A 17,284-nucleotide genomic window follows, 5' to 3' on the forward strand; every position below is an offset into this window, starting at 1 on the left:
CTAATCCTAACTTAACCCTAGCCTTAGTCCCAAACCTAGCTCAAAGCCATAAACATAAACCTAGAACTATTGGTAAATCTAACCCTAAACCTAGCCCTAATCCTAACCTTAACCCTAGCCCTAACCCTAGCTCTAAGCTTACACAATACACTAAACCTAACCCTAAAACTATTGGTAACCCTTGCCTTAACCCTAACCATAACCCTAATCCTAACCAGAAAAATAAATCTAGACCTAACCCTAAACCTAACACTCGCTATAACTATAACCCTAGCTCGAAACCTAAAACTTAGCAAAAACCTAAACATAACCATAGCTCTAACCTTAATGCTAAACTTAAATCTAATCCTAACTCTAAACCTAAACCAAAATCTAACTGTTCCATTACACTAAACCTAACCCTAACCCTAATGATAATCCTAGCCCTACCCCTAACTCTAACCCTAAAACTACCATAATTCTATTCCTAAAACTAACCTTTAACCTAACCCTTGCTCTAGCCCTACCAATAGCTCATAACCTAATCCTTATGCTAAATATAACTCTAGTTCTAACCCTAACCCTAACCCAAACTCAAGACCTAACCCTAACCATAACCCTAGGCCTAAACTAAACTCTAACTGTATCCATTACCGTAAACATAAACCTTACCCTAATGCTAACCCTAGTCCTAATACTAACCCTATCACTAACTCCAACCCTATCAATTATCCTAAACCTAACCTGAAACATAAACCTAACCCTATCATTACAATAACCCTAACCCTAATGCCAATTTGAGCACTAACCCTAAACTCAAACCTAAACCAAACCCTAACTCTGAACATGACCCTAATAATTCCCCTACCTCTAAAACTGACCCTTACCCTAAACCTAATTCTTATACTGGACCCAGCCAAAAGCCTAAGCTTGAAAATATCCCTAACGGTAACCCTAGACCTGATATTAGTCCTACCCATTATCCTAGCCCTAACCCAAAAACAAACCCTAGCCCTTATCTTAGCCCTAAACATAGCCTTAATCATAACCCTAATCCTAAACCTGGACCTAACACTAACACTAACCGTAGCCCTAATCCTAGCCCTAATTTAGCCGTATCCCTAACCCTAATCCTAACCTAGTGCTAAGACTAAATCTAACTCTCACACTTGCCCTAAAACTAGTTCTAACCTTATCCCTTACTGGAACCCTAATCCTAGCTCTAACCTTAGGTCTAACCCTAGACCTTTTCTTGGCCCTAGCCCTAACCCTAGATCTAAACTTAAATCTAAATCTCACCCTAACCATAAGCCTAAACATAAACCTAACACTAGCCGAACCCTAACCTCAATGCAAATCCTAAAACCAGTCCTAACTCTAGCCCTAGCCCTAATACAAAACCAAGCCATAGCCCTAACCCTGACCCTTAACCTAAACCAAAACTTAACCCTACACCTAGCCCTAACCTTAGCCCTAATTTGAGTTTTAGGCCAAAAACAAAAACTAACACTGAACCTGACCTAACCCTAAACCTAGCTCTAAACGTCACTCTAACCCTAACCCTAAATCTAACACTAGACATAGCCCTAACCCTAACCATAAAACTAGCCTTAATTGTAACCCTAGTACTTATATTAGACGTAACCCTAATCCTAGCCTTAATTTAACCCAAAACCTAGCCCGAATCTCTGCCCTATCCATAGCTTTAACCCTAAACCTAACCTTAACTCTAACACTAGCACTAATTGTAACCATAACTCTAGCCGTAACCTTAGCTCTAACCCTATCCATCACCCTAACAATAACCCTAACCCTAATGCTAACCATAGGCTTAAACCTAACCCTATCACTACTCATAACCGTATTTATTACCCTAAACCTAAACTGAAACCTAACCCTAACCCTATCATTACCCTAATTTTAACCTTAATGCTAATTTGAGCCATAACTTAAAACCTTAACCTGTCCCAAACACTAATAATGACCCTTACCCTAATAATACCCTTAGCTCTAAACCTGACCCTAAACTTAAACCTACCATTACACTAGATGTGGTCATAAACCTAACCCTAAAACTATCTTTAACCATATGCTGGACTTGAAATTACCCTAGACCTATCCCAAATCATAACCCAAGTTTTAACCCTAATTCTAACCTTTGCCCTAGCCCTAAACCTAGCTTTAAGCTCATTCCTTACCCTAAACCTAACCTAACCCTAACCCATCGCCCCAACCCCAGGCCTAACAATAACACTAAGCCTAGCACTAATCCTAGCCCTAATTTAGTCCTATCCAAACCCTAAACTTAGCACTAAGACTAACACTTGTCCTAGCCCTATCGCTAGTTCTATCCTTAGGCCTAGCCCTAATCCTAACTCTAAAAATTAACCTATCTCTACATTTAACTGTAACCCTAAGCCTAAACCAAATCCTAACATAGTCCTAACAATAATGCTAATCGTAAAATTTGAACTACCCCTAGCCCTAATAATAAAACAAAACCAAGCCATAGCCCTAACACTAACCCTTATTTTAAACCAACCCCTAACCATCCATTTAGCCCTAACTCTAACTCTAAAACTAACCCTGAACCTGATGCTGACCCTAACACTAATTCTAGCTTTAAACATTACAATAACCTTAAATTAGCCTAGCACTAGACCTAGCTTTAACCCTAACCATAAAACTAGCCATAATCATAACCCTAGTTCATACATTAGTCATTGTTCTAACCCTACCCCAACCCTAACACAAATCCTACCCATAATCTAAGCCCTAACCCAGGATTTAACCCAAATCTTAACTCTCACACTATCCTTAACCCTAACCCTAGCCTTAACCCTTTCCCTTACCCAAAGCCAACCCCTAACCCAAATGCTAACCCTAGTACTAACCCTAATCCTTAGCTCAACTTATACTCTAACCATATTACTAGTCCTAACCCTAGCCTTCATTCTATCTCTAACCCTAACCCTGACCCTTATTCTGACCCTAACCCTAACTCTAGGTCTAAACCTGAACCTATCCCCTAAATAAAACCCTACTGGTAACCCTATATCTATACTTAACCCTAATACTAGCCCTAGACCTAAAGCTAATCCTAAAAATAGCTATAACTTTAGCCCTAGACCTAAGCAAAAACCTAGCCACAGCCCTCACAATAACCCTTAATCTAAACCAAACACTATCCCTATGCCTAGACCTAAACCTACTACTAATTCGGGCTATCAACATAACCCTAACCCTATCCTGAACACTGACCTAACACTAAACCTAGCTCGAAACCTGACCTTAATAAAACATAGACCTAACACTAGACCTAGCCATAACCCTAACCCTAAAACTAGCCCTAAACATAACTCTAGCTCTTACATTACCCATAATTCTAACCCTAGCCCTAAACCTACCATAAAACCTAGCCCTAATCCTAGGCCTAAACTTAGTCCTAAGCATAACCCTAAATCTAATAATAGCCCTAACACTAACCCTAAACCTAACACATGCCTTAGACTTAACTCTAGAACAATGAAAAACCCATTCACTAAACATAACACTATGCCCACCCTAAACTCTTACCTTAATCCTAGCTCTAATCCTAACTTTAATCATAGCCCAAACTTTAGCTCTAACCCTATCCATTACCATTACCCTAACCCTAATTATAACCCTATCCCTAACACTGAACCAAACCTAAATATAAATATAACCCTAGACCTAACCTAAACCTAACCCTTGCAATAGCACTAAACTTAGCTGAAATATTAAGCCTTACACTAAACCTAATCCTAACACTAGCCCTTACCCAAACCCTAACCCTAACCCTAACCCTAACCCCAACCCTAACCCTACCTCTAATGTTATCCATTACCCTAAAATTAACCCTAACCCTAATTAAATCCCTAGCCATAACCCTAACCCTAAACAAAACCAAAACCTTAAACATAAGCCTAGGCCTAAACTTAAACCTAACCCTCTCCCGGGCTCTAACTCTAGCTCAAACATTAACCTTTAATCTAGCTTAAGCATAACCTAGCGCTAACCCTAACACTTACAGTAACCCTAATACTTACTCTAAACCAAACCCTAGCCCTATCCCTAAACCCAACCCTAATCCTAGACTTAATCCAAACCATAACCTAGTCCTAACCCAAGCTCTAAACCTAACCATTACACTAAACATAACCCTAGCCCTAATGCTAACCCTAACCCTATCAATAAACCTAATACATTCTTTACCCTAACCATTACCTGAAACCTAAACCTAACCATATCCATTACCCTAAACCTAAACCAAAACCTACCACTAACTCAAGCCTTAAACATAAACTTTAACTTAAATCAAATCCCAATCCTGACTCTAATCCTAATAAAACACCTAACTCTAAACCTGACACTTACACTAAAAGTAACTCACTAGAACTAGGTATAACCTAATCCTAAAACTATCTCTAACCATAACCATACACCTGACATAATTCCTAGCCCTAGTCCTAGCCCTAAACCTAACACAAACCCTAGCCATTATTCTAGCCATAAAGCTACCTTAATCCTACCCTGAACACTAACCCTAACTTTAATCCCAATTCTAAACTTTATCCTAGACCTAAGGCTAGCCATAACACCAACCATTTCTCTAAACTTAACCTTGACCCTAATGCTAAACCTAAAACTAGCCCTACTCCTAGGCCTAACCCTCACATTAACCCTAGCCCTAATCCTAGCCCTAATTTAGCTGTAACCCTAACCCTAACCTAAGCCTGGTACTAAGTCTAAAACTAACTCTCTTCCTAGCCATATCCCTAGTTCTAACACTATCCCTTCCGGACCCTAACCTAGCCCAAACACTAGTCCTAGATATAACCCTAAATCTAACTCAAACCTAACCCTAATCCTAAACCTCATCCTAAAACTAGCCTTAACTCAAACACTATCCAAAAGTTATCCCTAACACTAGCCCTAGTCCTAAAAGAAAACCAAGCCATAGCCCTAACCCTGAACCTTACTTAAACCAAACCCTAACCCTACACCTAGCACTAACTTTAGCCCTAAATAGAGTTCTAATCCTAACCCTAAAACTAACCCTTACCCTGACTGTGACTCTAACACTAAACCTAGCACTATCCATCACCCTCACCCTAAATCTGCTTTGTATGCTTCAGCATAGGGCTACATTCACAAGGAACAAATCAGAGAGTGCCCAAAGTGTACTAATTGAGTGTGTGAAGTTTCAAGCAGCTAACCCTGTTTGTTATTCAGCTACATTTTCAATTACACATACAAGTCAAGATGAAGTGAAACCTTAAAACCCAAACTGTTCCTGACAGTGAACAATGAACCGAGGAAGCCCAAATATGGGGATTATAGTAAGAATAGGTAAAAGATGAATACTCCTTGGTATCAATGAAATTTAAACAAAACTAACTCTAACCCCAACACTAATTCTAACCCTAGCCCTAAATCTAACCCTAACCCTAACCCTAACCTGTTTATAGAACCTTTGATCATAGAAGACTCAAACTTGGGGTGACTTGTAGGGCAAGGTAACAAATAAATCCTGCCCAGTATAAAAAATATCTGACCAAATAATTAAGGGAGGTGTTTCAGTACATGCCTATTTTCCCTGTTTTTTCCTCAAGTGCTATTGTATAATGTTCTTTTCATTGCCATAGTTTTGGAAAACATTCACTAGGAAGAAACCAGAAAGTGCCCACAGAGAACTGATTGAGTGTGTGAAATTTCAAGCAGCTAGCACCGACCCTGTTTGATTACCAGCTCCATTACTATTTACCCATATAGGAAAACTTGAAGTAAAACTTTAAAATACAAAATGTTCCTGACAGTGAACAATTGAAATTAGAAGGCCCAAAACTGGGGAACATAATAAGACTAGGTAAAAGAGAAATCCTGCCCAGTATCAAAGAAATTTGAACAAAAATAACTCTAATTCTAACACTAGTTCTAACTTTATTCCTAACTCTAACACTAACCCTAAACCTATCCTGTTTAGAGCTTTGATCATACAAGTCCCAAACTTGGGGAACCCAGGGAAGCAAGCTAGCAAATGAATCATGTGCAGTATCAAACAAATCTGACCAAATAATTGGAGGGAGGTAGTTCAGGACATGCATATTTCCATGATTTATCATAAAGTGCTCTTGGATAAAGTTGTTTTTGCATACTTGTGGTTAGAGCTAATTTCACAAGGAAGAAACCACAGAGTTCCCACAGAGAACAGATTGAGTGTGTGAAGTTTCAAGCAGCTAGCACAAACCCTGTTTGATTTCTAGCTCCATTTCCATTTATCTGTATAGGTTCAAATGAAGTGAAACCTTAAAACTCAAACTGTTCCTGAAAGTGAGCCTTGAACCAAGAAGGCCCAAAACTGGTGAACATAGTAAGGCTAGGTAAAAGATGACTCCTGCCCAATATCAAAGAAATTTGAACAAAACTAACTCTAACCCTAACACTCGCTTTAACACTAGCCCTAACCTTAACCTGTTTAGAGAACCTTCGATCAAAGAAGTTCCAAACTTGTGGAGACTAGTGGGGCAAGCTAACAGATGAATCCTGTGTAGTAACAAAGAAATCTGACCAAATGACTGGGGGACGTAGTTCAGTACATGCATATTTTCCTGTTGTCTCCTAAAATGTTCTCAGATAATGTTTTTTTGTTGTTGTTGTTTTGTTTTGTTTTTTGCATGCTTCAGCTTTGTGATACTTTCACAAGAAAGAAATCACAGAGTACCGACAGGGAATTGATTAAGTATATGACATTTCAAGCAGCTAGTACCAACACTGTTTGATTTCGAGCTCCATTTCCATTTACCCATAGAGATCAAAATGAAGTGAACCCTTAAAATATACAGTGTTCCTGACATTGAACACTTGAACTGAGAATGTCCAAAACTGAGGAACTTAACAAGGGTAAGGGAAAGATGAATACTGCCCAGTATCAAATAAATTTGAACAAATCTAACTGTAACTCTAATGCTAGATTTGACTCTATCCACAACCCTAACCCTAACCTGTTTAGAGAACCTATGATCATAGAAGTCCCAAAATTGGGGATCCAACTGGGGCAAGCTAGTACATGAATCCTGCACAGTATCAAATAAATATGACCAAATATTTGGGGAAGGTATTTCAATATATTTATATTTCCCTCTTTTCTCCTAAAGTACTGTCAGATAAACTTGCTTTGCATGCTTCAGCTTAGAGCTACATTCACAAAGAACAAACCAGAAAGTACCCACAAATAACCGAATGAGTGTATGAAGTTAGAAGCAGCTAGCACCAACCCTGTTTGATTTCTAGCTCCAATTCCATTTAGATCAAAATGAAGTGAAACTTTAAAATAGAAACTGTTCCTGAAAGCAAACCATTGAATCCTGTAGGCCCAAATTTGGGCAGCCTAAGGCTAGGTGAAGGATGAACCCTGAACAGTATCAAAGTAATCTGACCAAAAAAATTCAAAGCTCTTTCAGTACATGTGTATTCTGATTGCTCCTAAATCACTCAGAGATAAAGCTGTTTCTTTCTACTTCACCTTAGGACTACTTCCACAGAAAACAAACCAGAGAATCCTCACTGAGAACTAATTGAGTGTGTGATGATTCAGGCAGCTAGCCCAAACCCTGTTTGATTTCTAGCTTCATTTCCATTCACCCCTATAGGGCAAAAAGAAGAGAAACATGAAAATTGAAACTGTTCCTGAAAGCAAACCCTTTATGTAGGAGGCCCAAACATTTGGAGTATAGTCAAAATAGGAAAAAGATAAATTCTGCACAGTATCATAGAAATTTGAAAACAAAACTAACCCTAACACTAGGTCTAAACCTAGTCCTAACACTAACTTTAACACTTACCTTAACCTGTTTAGAGTCCCTTTGTTCCTAGAAGTCTCACATTTGTGGAGCCAAGTGGGGCAGGCTAACAGATGAATCTTTCACAGTATCAAAGAAAACTGAACAAATAATTGGGGGAGGTAGTTTAGCACAGGCATATTTCCATTTTCTCCTAAAGTGCTCTCATATAAAGTTGCTTTGCATGCTTCCACTTAGGGCTGCTTTCACAAAGAATAAACCAGAGAATGCCCATAGAGAACTGATTGAGTGTGTGAGGTTTGAAGTAGCAAGTACCAACCCTGTTTGATTTCTAGTTCAATTTCCATTTACCCACATAGGTCAAAATAAAGTGAAAACTTAAAATACAAACGGTTCCAGATAGCTAACCCTTGACCCAAGAGGCCCAAACCTAGGAAATATAGTAAGGCTATGTAAAAGCTGAATCCTGCCCAGTATCAAAGAAATTTGAACAAAACTAAATCTAATAAAACACTAGCTGTAAACCTAGCCCTAATCTAATACTAAACCACACCTAACCTGTTTAGAGAACCATTGATCATAGTAGTCCCAATTAAAGGAGCCTAGTGGGGAAAGCTAGCAGATAATTCCTGCACAGTATCAAAGAAATCTGACGAAGTAATTGGGGAAGGTATTTCATTACATTCATAGTTTCCTGTTTTCTCCTAATGTCCTCTTGTTTAAATCCAGGTTTTGGACTCAGATTAGGGCTAATTTTCGTGTCAGGGTTAAGTAAATGGCTAATGTAAACACTAGGGTTACATTAGTTAGTTTTAGGGTTAGAGGTAGGGGAAGGTGTAGTGTAAGTTTTAGGTTTAAGATTATGATAATATTTACAGCTAGTGTTATTGTTAGGATCTGAGTAAGAATCAGAGTTTGTTTTAAGGTTAGGGTTAGGACTCAAATAAGGGCTAGTGTTACTCTTAGTGTTTGGTTTAAGATGAGGGTTGTGTTTAGATCTAGGGTGACTGTGAGGATATGAGATAGGGTCAGGGTTAGTTTTAAGGTTAGGGTTATGACATGAATTAGGGCTAGTGTTACTGTTAGGGTTTCGTTTAAGTTTAAGATGGTGTTTAGAGCTAGGTTGACTGTTAGGATATGAGTCAGGGTCAGGGTAAGTTTTAAGATTAGAATTAGGACTCCAATTAGGCCTAGGGTTAGGTCTAGGTGTAGTGTTAGGGTTTGGTTTAAGTTATGGTTTAGGATTAGGGGTATTGTTCAATTTGGTTTTAGTCTTAGGTTTGGGTTTAGCACTAGTTACATGATTAGCATGAGGATTAGGACTAGTTTTAGTTTTAGGCTATGCTTAGAGCTAGGATTAGATCTGAAGTTAGCATTAGATCTAGGGTTCGGGCTAGGTCTAAGTATAGGGCAGGGGTTAGGGCTAGGATTAGGTTGTTGGTAATGGATAGGTTTAGAAATACGGATAGGTCTAGGATGAGAGTTAGAGTTAGTCATAGAGCTAGAGTTAAGGTTAATTATAGGGATAGGGCTAAATTAGGGCTAGGATTAGGGCTAGGTTTAGTGTTCAGCTTAGGCCTACCATTAGTACTAGGGTTATGGTTATCTTTAGGGTAAGGGATGCCGTTATAGCTAGGTTTAGAGGTAAGGTGAGGGTTAAAATTAGGGTTAGGGGTAGGGATAGGGTTAGGGATATGGTTAAGTCTAGGTTTAGGGCTAGAATTAGTGCTAGGCTTTGTTGTAGGTTTAGTTCTAGAATTAGGGCTAGGGCTAATGTCAGGTCTAGTGTTACAGTTAGAGGTAGATTTATGGTTAGGTTTCTGTCTATGTCTAATATAAGTGTTATGCTTAGGTTAAGGGTCAGGTTTAGAGCTAGGTGTAATTTTAGGGTCAGGATCAGGGTTAGGTTTGTTTTATGTTAATGTCTAAGGATAGGTCTCACATGAGCATTAGGTTTAGGGTTAGAGTAATGGATAGAGTTAGGTTTAGGATTAAGCGTAGGTTTAGGGGAATGGAGAGGTTTCAGGTTAGCAAAACGGTTAGGGTTAGGCCTAGGGTTAGCATTAGGATTAGGATTATCATAAGGACAATGTATAGTGTTGAAGCTAGAATTAGGGCTAAATTTATAGTTAAGATTAGGGCTAGAGTTAGGCTTAGGGTTTGGGTTAGGGCTGGTAACCCTAACTTAGGGTAGGGTTAGGGTTAGGTTTAGGGAAAAGGTTAGGTTTTGTGCGTGGGTTAGTCCTTGGGTAAGGTTTAGGGTTAGGGCTAGTGTTTTCATTAGGGTTGCGGTTAGGTTTAGGGTAATATATTGGATTAGATATAAGGTTAGCTTTAATGTTAAGGTTAGATTTAGGGTTAAGTTTAGTTTTAGGGCTAGATTTACTGTTGGGTTTAGCATAAGGTTTAGGGTTTGTGTTAGGGTTAGGGCTAAAGGAAGGGTTAGGCTTAGGGTTAGGTCTAGGGTAAGGTTTATGGTTTGTATTAGGACTTTGGTTAGGGTTAGGGCTAGGGTTATCATTAGGGTTTGGGTCAGAGTTAAGGTAATGGCTAGGGTTAGAGCTAGGGTTAGGGCTATGGTTAACGTTAGGTTTTGGTTTAGGGTCAGGTTTAGAGCTAGGTTTAGTGTTAGTGTCAGGGTCAATGTTCAAGTACGTGTTAGGGTTAGGGTGAAAGCCAGAATTAGGACTAGGGTTAGGTATACGGATATGGTTAGTTTTTGTTTTAGGTTAATGATTATTGTTAGGGCTAGGACTAAATTTTTGTTTAGGTCTAGGGCAAGAGTTATCACTAGATTTAGGATTAGGTTTAGGTCTAGGACTAGTGTTAGGGTTAGGTTTAGGTGTAAGGTTACTGGTAGGGCTAGTTCAGGTTTTGGTTTAGGGTTAGGGTCAGATTTAGACTTATAAATATTGTTAGGGTCAGAATAAGGGTGAAGTTTCGAGTTAGGTTTTGGGTTAGGGTTAGAGCTAGAATGAGGGCTATGGTTAGGACTAGTAATAGGATTAGTGTTTGCTTTAGTCTAAGTGTTAGGATTAGGACTAGGTTTAGCATTATGGACAGTTTTGGCTTAGCGCAAGGGATAGGGTTAGAGCTAGGTTTAGGGCTATGATTAGGGTGAGGTTTAGGGCTAGGTTTAGGGTTAGGGTTACGGTTAAATCCAGTTAGGTCTCGGTATAGGACTATTTTTGAGTTAAGGTTAGGGGTATTTCCAATGCAACAACTAGGGTTTACAATTAGGGTAAGTTTTAGGGTTTGGGTTTGGGCTTGGTCTTGTGTTAATGTTAGCTTTAGAGTTAGGGTGATATATAGAGCTAGGGTTATTGTTTGTATAAGAGTTGGATCAGGGTTAATTTTTGGCGTAGGACTTGAATTAGAGCTAGGTTATTGGTAGTTACAGTAGTAAAGTTTGATATATATATATATATATATATATATATATATATATATATATATATATATATAGTGTGTGTGTGTGTGTGTGTGTGTGTATAGTGTGTGTGTGTGTGCGTATATATATATATATATATATATATATATATATATATATGGCTAGGGCTAGGGTTATGGGTAGGATTAGCAATAGTGTTAGGGCTAGTGGTAGGGTGAGGTTAGGTTTAGATTTAGCATTAGGGTTAGATCTAGGGTTAGGGCTATGGCTAGGGTTAGGGCTAAGATTAGGGCTGGAGTGAAGGTTACAAAAATGGATAGGGTTAGAAATAGAAATAGGGCTACGTTTGAGAGTTAGAGTTAGTCTTAGGGCTAGGGTTAGGGGTAGGGTACATGTTAGGGCTAAATTAGGGCTAGGATTAGCCCGAGGATAAGTGTTGGGGATAGGCCTATGGTTAGGGCTAGGGTTAGGGTTAGTTTTAGGGGCAAGGTTGGGGTTATATAGCTTGCTTCAGGGCTAGGGAAAGGGTTAAAATTAGGGCTAGGGCTAGGGCTAGGGTGAGGGTTTTCATTAGCATTAAGGCTAGGTTTAGGGCTAGGATGAGGGCTAGAGTTTGTGTTAGGGTTAGGACTAAGATTAGGGTAGGGGTAATATCAGGTCTAGGGTAAAAATTAGGGATAGTTTTAGGCTTTGGTTTGTGGCTAGGTCTAATGTAATAGTTAGGTTTAGGGTAGGGGGTCAGGTTTAGAGCTAGGTGTATTATTAGGTTCAGAGTCTGGGTTAGGGTTGGTTTGGGTTAAGGTTTACGGTTAGGGCTGGAATTAGCGTTAGGGTTAGGGTTCGGGTTAAAGTAATGGATAGGGTTAGGTTTAGGGTTCAATATAGGTTTAGAGTAATGTATAGGGTTAATGTTAGGCATAGGGTTGTGGTTAGGCCTAGTGTTAACATTTGGGTTAGGCTTATGTTTAGGGTAATGGATAGGGTTAGTGCTAGTGTTAGGGATTGGGTTAAGGTTAGTATTAGGATTAGGCTTAGGGTTATTGTTAGGGTTTGGGTTAGGGTAAGTGTTAGGGTTTGAGCTAGTGTTAGGGCTAGCGTGAGGTTTAGGGTTAGAGTCACTTCTATAGTTAGGGTTAGGGTTAGGTTTAGGGCTAGGGTTAGCATTAGGGTTCGGGTTATGTTTAATGGATAAAGTTAGACTAGGATTTGGGCTATGGTTACAGCTAGGATTCGGGATAGGATTAGGTTTAGGGTTTGTTCTAGCCTTAGGCTTAGGATAAGGGTTAGAGTTTGTGCTAGGGTAAGGGCTATGGCAGGCATTAGGGTAGGGTTCGGTTAGGTTAATGTTAGGGTTATGCTTAGGGCTAGGTTTAGGGCTATGTTTTATGTGAGGTTTATTGCTAGCATTAGGGCTATGGGTAATGTAAGAGCTAGGGTTATGGTTATGGCTAGTTTGAAGGTTAGGGTTATGGATAAATCCTGTGTTAGGGTTAGGGTTTGGGTTAGCATAAGGTTTAGAGCTAGGGTTTATGTTAGTGTGAGGGTCAGTGTTCAGGTTAGTATTGGATTTAGTGTTAGGGCCAGAATTAGAACTAGGGTTAGGTCTAGGGGTAGGGTTAATCTTTGTATTAGGTTAATGGTTATTGTTAAGGCTAGGGCCAGAGTTATGGCTATATTTAGGATTAAGTTTAGGTCTAGTGCTAGAGTTACAGTTAGGTAAAGGTATAGGTTTACCAGTAGGGCTAGTGTTATTGTTTGGTTTAGGATAAGGGTCAGGCTTATTCCTAAGGTTTGTGTTAGGGTCAGAATAAGGGTCAGGGTTAGGTTTAGGATTTGGGTTAGGGTTAGAGACAGAGTGAGATCAAGTGTTAGGGCTAGTAATAGAGTTAAAGGTTGGAGCATGCTAATGATTAGGGTTAGAGCTAGGGTAGCATTAGGTTGAGGGTTTGACTTAAGATAAGGGATAAGTTTAGAGCTAGGGTTAGGGGTATGGTTAGGACTAGGGTTAAAGCTAGAGTTAGGGCTCAGATTAAGGCTAGGTTTTGTGTTAGGTTTAGGGCTATGGCTAATGTAAGAACTGGTTTTACGATTAGGGCTAGTTTTCTGGTTAGGGATAGGGCTAGGTCTAGTGTTTGGTTTAGGTTTGGGTTTAGGGTGATATTTAGAGCTAGGGTTAGTTTTAGGTTCAGAGTCAGGGTCAATATTAGTTGTAGGGTTAGGGTTAGGGCTAGGTGTAACACTAGAATTAGGTTTAGGTTAAGGGTTAGGATTAGGCCTATAGCTCAGTTTTTTGTTTTTGTTTTTGTTTTTGTTTTTGTTTTTGAGGGCTATGACTAGGCTTAGGGCAAGTTTTCAAATTAGCTTTAGGTTTAGTGCTAGTGTTAGGGTGAGGTTTAGGTTTAGGGTTAGGGTCAGATTTAGAGTTAGGGTTAGATCTAGGTTTATGGCTAGGCCTAAGTTTATTGCTAGGTCTGGGCTAGTGTTAGGGCTAGGCTTTGGCTTATAGAAAAGGATAAGTTTAGAACTAGGGCTAGGGTGAGAGTTAGAGTTAGTCTTAGGGCTAGGGATATGGTTAGGTTTAGGATTAGGGCTAAATTAGGGTTAGGATTAGAGCTAGGATTAGTATTAGAGCTAGGGTATGGTATGATGTTATAGCTAGGTTTTGGCCTAGGGTGAAGGTTCAATTTAGGGTTAGGGCTAATGTTCTGGTTATGGTTAGGATTAAGGCTAAGTTTATGGCCAGGATTAGGGTTAAAATTTTTGTTAGGGTTAGGTCTAGCATTAGGATTAGGGCTAAGGTCAGGTCTAGTGCTATGGTTAATGGTAGTTTTAGGGTTAAGTTTATGGTTACGTGTAGTATAAGGGATAGGTTAAGGGTTAGGTTCAGTTTTCGATAGGGGTATTATTTGAGTCAGGAAAAGGGTTAGGGTTTGTTTAGGTTAATATTTAGATTTAGGGCTCAAATTAGCATTATGGGTAGGATTAGGGTTAGGGTAATGGATATGGTTAAGTTTAGGGTTCAGGTTAGGTTTAGGTAATAGTGTTAGAGTTATGGAAATGGTAGGGTCATCCTAGGGTTAGCATTAGCGTTAGGTTTAGGTTACAGTAATGGATAGGATTAGAGCTAGGCTTAGGGCTAGAGTTAGGGTTAGTATTAGGATTAGGTTTATGGTAAGGATTAGGATTAAGGTTAAATCTGGGGTTAGGGCTCAGAATAGGGCTTGGTTTTAGATTAGGTTAGGGCTAAAGTAGGGCTATGGCTAATGTAAGAACTAGCATTACGATTAGGGCTAGGTTTAGGGTTAGGGTTAGGGCTAGGTCTAGTGTTAGTATAGGGTTAGTTTCAGGGTGATGATTTGAGACAGAGTAAGTGATAGGGTCAGACTCAGGGTCAGTGTCTGTTTTAGGGTTAGGGATAACATTCGAATTAGAGCTAGGTTTAAGGGTAGGTGTAAGTTTAGGTTTTGCATTAAGGTTAGGACAATAATTAGGGCTAGGGCTAATGTCAAGTATATGGTTACATTTAGGTCAGTATTAGCATTAGGGCTATGGCTCAGTTTTGTTTTAGGTGTTGGGCTTGAGCTAGGGCTAGTTATTGGATTAGTGATAGTGTTAGGGTTAGTGATATGGTGAGGTTTAGGCTTAGGGTAAGGGCTTGATGTCGAATTATGGTTAGATCTAGGGTTAGGGCTAAAGTTAGGGCTAAGGTTAGTGCTAGTATTAGGGTTATGGTAACAGATAAGTTTAGTACTACAAATAGGTCTAGCTCGAGAGTTAGAGTTAGTCTTATGGCTAGGATTAGATTAAGGGTTACATTTAGTGATATATTAGGGCTAGGATTAGAGCTAGGGTTACAGTTATGGTTAGGCCTAGTGTTAGGGCTAGGGTTAGGGTTAGTGATACTGTTAGGGTTAGGGTTAGGGTTAGGGTTAAGGGAAGGGATGTGGTTATACCTAGGTTCAGAACTAGGGTGAGGGTTGAAATTAAGGATTGGGCTAGGGTTAATGTTCGGATTAGAATTAAGGCTAGGTTTAGGGCTAGGATGAGGGCTAGGGTTTTTCTTATGTTTAGGACAAGAATTAGGTAGAGTGCTAATGTCAGGTCTATGGTTTGGTTAGGGATAATGCTATGGGTTAGTTTTTATCTAGGTCTAGTGTAAGCGTTAGGTTTAGGGTAAGGGTCAGGATTGGAGCTAAATATATTATTACAGACAGTGTCTTGTTCAGAGTTCAGTTTGGGTTATGGTTTAGGTTTAGTGCTCGAATTAGCATTAATGTTAGTGTTATGGTTAGGGTTAGAGTAATTGTTAGGGTTAGGTTTAATGCTCAGGTTAGGTTTAGATAATGGATAGGGTTAGTGTTAGTGATAGGTTTAAGTTTAGGCTAAGGGTTAGCATTTGGATTATGCTTATATTTAGGGTAATGGATAGGTTAGGGCTAGGGTTATGGTTAGGATTAGGTCTAGGTTTAAGGTATGGTTAGGATTAGGCCTAAGGTTTGTGTTAGGGATAGGTTTAGGGTAAGTGTTGGGGTTTGACCTATGGTTAGGGCCAGGGCGAGGGTTACTGTTAGTGTCAGGTCTAGGTTTAGGATTAGGTTAAGTTTAGCACTAGGATTAGCATTAGGGTTAGGTTTATGTTTAGGGTAATGGATAGATTTAGAGCTAGGGTTTGATCTTGGTTATGTTTAGGATTAGGGTTAGGATTACGGTTAGGGTTAGTGTTAGGGCTAGGGTTATGTTTATGTTAAGGGTTAGTGTTTGACCTAGGGTTAGGGCTAGGGTGAGGGTTAGGTTTAGGGTTAGGTCTAGGGTTAGGTTTAGGGTTAGGCTTAGGGCTAGGGTTAGGGCTAGGTGTTGTGTGAGGTAGGGCTCGCATTAGGGCTATGGTATTGAATGAGCTAGGGTTAGAGTTATTGCTATGTCTAGTGTTAGGGTTATGTCTAGATTTTGGGTTAGCATAAAGTTTAGAGATAGCTTTGTGTTAGTGTATTGGTCATTGTTCGAGTTAGGGTTAGGTTTAAGGTTAGGGCCAGAATTAGTGCTAGGTTTAGGTCTAGGGGTAGGGTTAGTGTTTGAGTTAGGTTAAGGGTTATTGTTAGGCCTAGGGCTAGGTTTTTGTTTAGGGCTAGTACTAGAGTTATGGCTAGATTTAGGACTAGGATTTTTTCTAGGTCTGGTGTTAGGGTTAGGTTTAGGTATAGGGTTACCCTTAGGGCTAATGTTAGGGTTCGGTTTTGGGTTAGGATTAGGTTTAAACCTAGGGTTAGAGTTAGGATGAGAACAAGGGTCAGGGTTAGGGTTAGAGTTTGGATTACAGTTAGAGCTAGAATGAGGGCTAGGGTTAGGATTAGTATTAGAGCAATGGTTTGTTGTAGGCTAAGGATTAGGTTTAAGATTAGGGTAGCATTAGGGTGAGGGTTTGGCTTAGGGTAAGGGACAGGGTTAGAGCTAGGGTTGGGGATAGTAGTAGGGTTAGGGATAGAGCTAGGTTTAAGGTTAGAGTTAGGTTTAAATCTATGTTTAGGTCTCAGTTTAGGGCTAGGTTTTCTGTTAGGTCAGGGCCATGCCTAACTTAAGAACTAGAGTTCCAATTAGGTTATTTTTAGGGTTTCGTTTAGGGTTTTGGTGATGTTTAGGGCTAGGGTGAGGTTTAAAACTAGGGTTAGGGTTAGGGTCCGAGTCAGGGTCAGCATAATTTCTAGAGTTAGGATTCGGACTCGAATTAGTGCTAGGTTTAGGGCTGGGTATAGGGCAAGGGTTTAATTTAGGGTAAGGTTTAGGGTTATGCCTATGACTCAGTTTTATTTGAGTGCTAGGGCTAGGGTTAGGGCTAGTTTTCCAATTAGCATTAGGCATAGGGATAGTGTTAGTGTGAGGTTTAGGCTTAGAGTTAGGGTTACATATAGAGTTAGGATTAGAATTAGTTTTAGGGCTAGGGCAAAAGTTAGGGCTAGGGTTGGGGCTAAGTTTAGGGCTAGGATTTGGGTTATTTTAAGGGATAGGTTCAAAACTAGGGATAGGACTACAGTGAGAGAGTTAGTCTTAGGGCTAGGGTTAGGGTTAGGTCAAAATTAGTACTAGGATTAGTGCT

The sequence above is a fragment of the Spermophilus citellus genome (assembly GCF_964194105.1).
Source record: "Spermophilus citellus genome assembly, chromosome: 2".
Lineage (NCBI taxonomy): Eukaryota > Metazoa > Chordata > Mammalia > Rodentia > Sciuridae > Spermophilus > Spermophilus citellus.